The sequence below is a fragment of the Schistocerca piceifrons genome, chromosome X (assembly GCF_021461385.2).
Source record: "Schistocerca piceifrons isolate TAMUIC-IGC-003096 chromosome X, iqSchPice1.1, whole genome shotgun sequence".
In the NCBI taxonomy this organism is placed as follows: Eukaryota; Metazoa; Arthropoda; class Insecta; order Orthoptera; family Acrididae; genus Schistocerca; species Schistocerca piceifrons.
In genome coordinates, this window is record NC_060149.1 from 277,891,134 (window position 1) to 277,897,770 (window position 6,637).

A 6,637-nucleotide genomic window follows, 5' to 3' on the forward strand; every position below is an offset into this window, starting at 1 on the left:
AAAGTTAGTCGCTGCATTCAGTGTCTTTACTCAGTCCAATCAGCAAAATACTTCATTCCCCGTTCCTTAAATAGACTGGTGGGAAATAATTCGCACATAGTACTGACGTTCGTTCTCTTAAAGGCAGAGTATACGACATTGCATCTGGACCTCAACTGATGAGTCGATGTTGAATGCACCTCCTTATATATCCTTCTTCGTAAACGGTAGAAGAACACGATGCACAGATGCCCACACAAGTATGTATTAAATTCATGGTAGCGATGAAAATTGTAGAACACACGTCTTCTGGCGGTGAAGTATCGTCGTAATTTTTCTGGTGGCTGCAGGTCTCCAAATGAATCGAAACAGGAGACGCTATTTGTATTTTTCTTAACATACACCAGCCAGTGAATTCCTGGTCCTCGAGCAACACCTAAATTATTCCACATTCTTCTGATTTCCACATAGTCTCTGGTAATACATAAACACACCACCGAGTCCGCCTGCTTAGGTGAGCGTACTTGCTTCGGCGGCACATATACTAAAATTGGAACGGTACAGATAAGATCAGCATGGCCCCTGCGCAAGGATGACACACAAAATCGTGAAGGGTTCCAATTTTTTTTTTTTTTTATAGCCGCCACGGTATCTCAGCGTGTTCGGTCAGAGAGCTGTGTGCTCTCTGTAATGAAAAAAAACTGAGTCAAGAAATCACCGATCAACTTGAACAGATGTCTTGTGACGTCCGCCCAGACCAAAAAAGCAACGAACTATGTCGGGAAAAAAAGGTGAGTGGCAGCGTGTTTGCTTACCATGTAGCGGACCCGGGTTCGATTTTTGGTCAAGTTGGTGATTTTCTCCCCTCTGGGACTGGGTGCGGTGTTGTCCTTATCATCATTTCATCATCACCGACACACAAGTCGCCCAGTGTGGCGTCACCTGAAATGAGACTTGGAACCCGGCGGCTGAACTTCCGCGGATGGGGCCTTCCGGTCAATAGTGCCTCATTTTACTTCGTTTACGCCACGGAATCTTGGAATGCTGAATTTTGTCCTAACAAACTTGAGCAGATCTGTATTTGTAAGCGGTCTATCCGGTAGGGTAGCTAATAGATTTTTTTCTGTTTATGACGAGACCTAGTCCTTACATATATGGTTTCAGGTATAATACTTTTCCGATAGCTGCTGCTTCCATCATGCGTTTATGTCTTCTAGCTTCCTCCAGCTGCTCCTTGGAGTTCTGTGCTTTCTTGACTGCTCTGGCAATAGTCGTAGCACCACCAGCCAGTGAACCTATCGATGAGAGACTTGCGAGGGCAGGAATTAGGAAGGGGATAATTCTGTCTGATGTCTTGGGCATTGTTAGAACCCGGGCTTCAGGGCGCTTTTAGATGCATACAACACTGTCTGAATACTGTTTTTTAAACCCCCTGCCCTGGTTTCTTCTTATTGATCATCACTGTCTTCTTTTTCAGTGCACGACATGCGACATTCATAACTTGTTTGAAATTCACACCCAAGCCCAACTTAATTTTACCGTCCATGGTTTTATCAGCTACAAATGCTGCAATCGCTGCCCTATACCAATATCGTTTCTAGCACGTATTGCCTTGGCTATATCAGCTAAAACTCGATCAGCAACGTTACATCCATGGAAATCGTTATGTTATGCTTATGAAATGCCGTATTCCTAACAGGACTCGTCAATCAGGTTAATCCCCTTATCACCACGAGCCAAACGCTTTTGAAGCTTTGTACCAGGACCGCAGTAATTATACCCCGGAATGTGCAGTTGAATGGAAGTTTGTTGAGAATACCATCACCTTCTATAATGTCTCCTATCATGCATGTTATGCTACTGTGCTGGCTGCGCTCTGTGCACCCCATCATATAGCAAATAGTCAGCGTCAATCCAGCTGTTTTATGTTGCAGGAAAGCCAAGCTGTTTAACTAGTGCTCTGTTCTCTTGACGTCTTACGATACGCTCTGTGTTAAAGCATCTTGAAATTTCAGTGCCACTGCTATCCTTCAAGATGCGAGTTCTGGAATTTGTTTCCTGCACTTTGGAAACTGTGAACATATCACTGGACCGGTTTGGGAGGTATGACTTCTCAAATGATGTTTTGTGTTTTGAGAAACGTACCAAATCACCCACATTAAATTTCTGTTTACAAGGATCCAGCATTTTAATGCGATAGTGTATCGTATCCATGAGTCCATCATCATGAACATTGATTGGTCTCATTTTTAATGTGCCATGTTTTGTACGATTACACTGCGCAGTTATTTCTGGGAGAACATCTGTCCATTTGTATGAACCGCGAAGATTAAAATGCATCCACACTTGACTTTTTATTGGTCTGTTCAGACGCTCCACGATACTCGCCTTCAGATGGGTTAATTTTGAGTAGTGATGTATTCCATACCACTGTACCATGGTCTTGAAATACCTATTGTAAAACTCTCCACCATCATGGGTTTGGAGACTGTCTGGTCATTTATTCGTCCCCGGTTACAACAAACACTCAAACCCCTCCGTGACATCTCTCCCCGTTTTTGTTTTAACAGATAATGGCCAGGCAAATTTGGAGGATGTATCAGTAACCATTATAACAGATTTGTATCCATTATTTGCATGTGAATATTCCTGCATATGCACAAGATCATCCTTCCATAAGTCATCCGAACCTACAATCATAGCATGCCTATGAGGGTATGTTTTACGTGCTGGTTTGTGCAATTCTCGAACTAATGTCTCCACACTTATTCAATTATACCTCTCTCTCTATGCTTGGAGGTTACTGAAACGACCTCATTCTAATGCGTAGCATTACCAGCAGCAGCTGACGCCATGAGCAGTCACAATCGATCTATTAGCTGTGGAGCCCCTCCACGCCCACAACGGCATGAAAGCCAACACAAAAACTCTACTGCTATCTCTGCATATTGTGAGTTAACATCCCATAGATGTTCGGGCTCACATGCGGTTTCTCTTCATCGAAATGTCTTGGCTCAAACTCGTCTAGGGGTTGAACCGCACGTATAGCATTACACGCCCTGAATTAGACACTTGTGACCCTCGGTTTAAATTGTCTGGCTGATGGGAGGTTTGCCAAATTGTATGAAACATACAAAGTTAATAAACATATAACAACAGTAATAATAATATCGGAAGCTAAATTAACGACCCATAAACGATGTAGGCCACACAATTGCGATTTGGTTAGAATAATGTTTATTCAGAAAGCAAACTAATAGCGAAAGTGCTCGTATTTAGAATTACTATTACACTCGAGCGCATATCCATTTGAATACACAGTTCAATCATTCCCAATCTTATCACGAATTAGAAGTCCATTACTCCACCTCGTTAACTACGCGAAAAGTTAAAGAGTTCACACCAGGCGCGCGGCTGATCACCCCTCAGAGACTAAGCCCACGATACCACACAACGCGAAATTTTCTAAGTCGTTTCACTTCCTAGCCACCTAAAGACCTACCGTCCGCTTTCGCCTCTCCACCAGCCACTGTCCCTCTGCCCGTTCCCGGCCGCGTTTCCCGAGAGCCGAACATCCTCGCTCAACTGACTAGGGCAGTTCTCTTTCCTGAAACCGTCCATCTGATTGGCTACAGCTTATCTTACATTATTTTACATTTTAACATATTTAAATAATCAAAGCTTGACCACTTTCACGTTCTAAATAAAGTAACAATAATATCCATTGCATAATAAACGTTAAACTCTTTTACATAAAACCAATACAGTTTCTTCCTTAGCTTTGAATGCCAGAGCCAGTTGCCTTGCACCAATTTACTTTCTGAAAAATAAATAAAGAACAAAAATAGCTATTATGCACTAAATTTTACAACAAATATTATATTACCTAATAATTCAGTATGGCGTCATACTGACATCGTTCAATGTGTTTTGTGTGAAGGAAATGATGATCTGATACTTAACTGAAAATACTGATAATTTAAATTTACTATATCTTTTAAACAAATAATGTTACAGAGTTGATATTTACAACGTTTGTCATTTTAATGATGCGCTTCTATATGAAATGTCTATCGTTAAGATCGACCAAAGCGTTCAGATTTTATCATTCAAGTCTTTGTTACAAAACTTGTTAATTGTACTTTAACAGTAAATCCTGAACTATTATAGATATAATCAATATTCAAGTTTTATTGGGATCACTACGAAAATTTATGGAGGATGGTAGATTAAAATTACTGTGGCTTCATTCCCTGAATTACTACTGAATTAAATAGTTTCATAAACGTTTCCCTTCATGGCGGATCTTAGGTCCGCCATATTTAACACTGCTACGTCTCTTCGGCCACAAACGGATTCTACTGAGTTTCCCTATAACGTAGGTTCTCGTCTGTCTCACTCGCACACTACAGCGCTTAGGCCTCATTCAGCACAATAGACGCCTGTGATTTTCCCCATCCCGTGGCGAAGCTGCGCTCTTTGTGGCACACGGTCCTGGACGACAGGGTTCGTTTCTCAATTCCTGAAGGCTGACTCTTTCGGCCATATACTTAATTTGCTCACAATATTGATTAGTTTTCACTAAGTGAGGTCTCGCAGGATGTGGGTACTGCAATGTCTGCATACGTCTGGTTATGATTAACCATTAATACGCGCTCGTCTGGAGATAGATTGGGTCGAAAGTTGAATGAAGGGTAGAGGTTTGAAGGGCATAGGAAAAAAAGTGCCAAGGCAAGAGCCAAGAGAAAAGACCTCTGCAGTCGTTGGATCGGGTTGTAAGAGCAGCAATGGTTTTTATGCTACCTGCGACAAGTCATGCAAGGTTAGGTTTTGTTAGTATTTGGTATCATGCAGGCAGATACCTTTGACGTTGTGGAGAGATATCACTCGGCGGCTGCAGCTGGGTACCAGTGTTGGCTTTTCGGTCAGCATCAGCATATCTATGAGCTCGTCATCGGTTAGTGTCTGATAGGTCATATATCATATAGCGTTGGCGGTTTGTGCGTTAGTGTGCGAGCTTGTCGGCTTCCCTGCTGTAGCCTGTTGGTCGACTGTGATAGCAGCTGTCAAACCCAGTCAGTGTGGCTGATATGTAGGGGCTTGCCGATGATGTCGCTTGTGAGTGTATGCTAGCTCGCCATAGGTGGTTATGCCCTAGCTAACAGTGTCTTTGGTCGCTTATGCTTTCACCTATGGTTGTGATCATAGTTTCCCAGAGTAAGGATGAAAGGATTGTTCGAGTGTCTCGAATTCCTGTACAGTCGTGTGGCAAGTTTTTTGAATGCTTCCTTGAGGGTCTAAAGGTGGTGTTCAATGTGAAGATCCACAGTGGAGCGCTGGTAATGATGCGTAACACTTTGTTGTGTACGATCTGCAGGCAGCGCAGACGTGTAGGAGTTGCATATCCCTAGACGGGAGCTGTGTACGTCATCATAGGTGTAATCAGTGTCATGTATATGGACCTCAACACTCTCCTATTAAGTGTACTTTCTCTGTTGAGCATAGGGTAGTGGTGTTTGAGCCACACGTGCGCTCTGTTGGCAACGTATTCTATCTGGTCCCTCCATGTAAATATGCAGTCCAGCCAGACACTGAGGTATCTGACTTTCTCTCGGAAACGTATTGGTCGTGCATGTAGTGTTACCTGTCTACAGCGTTGATGTTTGCGCAATAGTTTCAGTCTGCGTGTGTCAACGTTTACTTTAATACACCATCGTTCCAACCAAGGCTCGGCAGTTCTGAGTGCCATCCGTAAACGTGAATTTATGTTTCACGGTTTCCACTCTTTCGGAAGGAAAGACCGCTGGACCTGATGGGATACCAATTCGATTTTACACAGAGTACGCGAAGGAACTTGCCCCCCTTCTTGCAGCGGTGTACCGTAGGTCTCTAGAAGAGCGTAGCGTTCCAAAGGATTGGAAAAGGGCACAGGTCATCCCCGTTTTCAAGAAGGGCCGTCGAACAGATGTGCAGAACTATAGACCTATATCTCTAACGTCGATCAGTTGTAGAATTTTGGAACACGTATTATGTTCGAGTATAATGACTTTTCTGGAGACAAGAAATCTACTCTGTAGGAATCAGCATGGGTTTCGAAAAAGACGGTCGTGTGAAACCCAGCTCGCGCTATTCGTCCACGAGACTCAAGGGCCATAGACACGGGTTCCCAGGTAGATGCCGTGTTTCTTGACTTCCGCAAGGCGTTCGATACTGTTCCCCACAGTCGTTTAATGAACAAAGTAAGAGCATATGGACTACCAGACCAATTGTGTGATTGGATTGAAGAGTTCCTAGATAACAGAACACAGCATGTCATTCTCAATGGAGAGAAGTCTTCCTTAGTAAGAGTGATTTCAGGTGTGCCGCAGGGGAGTGTCATAGGACCGTTGCTATTCACAATATACATAAATGACCTTGTGGATGACATCGGAAGTTCACTGAGGCTTTTTGCAGATGATGCTGTGGTGTATCGAGAGGTTGTAACAATGGAAAATTGTACTGAAATGCAGGAGGATCTGCAGCGAATTGACGCATGGTGCAGGGAATGGCAATTCAATCTCAATGTAGACAAGTGTAATGTGCTGCGAATACATAGAAAGATAGATCCCTTATCATTTAACTACAAAATAGCAGGTCAGCAACTGGAAGCAGTTAATTC

General features: G+C 43.1%; 1 non-coding gene across 1 annotated transcript; it reads left to right on the forward strand.

Moving 5' to 3' along the window:
- The first annotated feature begins 499 nt into the window (after positions 1-499).
- On the forward strand, positions 500-606 carry LOC124723914. The gene has a single exon (XR_007006574.1). It is a non-coding gene; the product is annotated as a U6 spliceosomal RNA (small nuclear RNA).
- Positions 607-6,637: the final 6,031 nt, after the last annotated feature.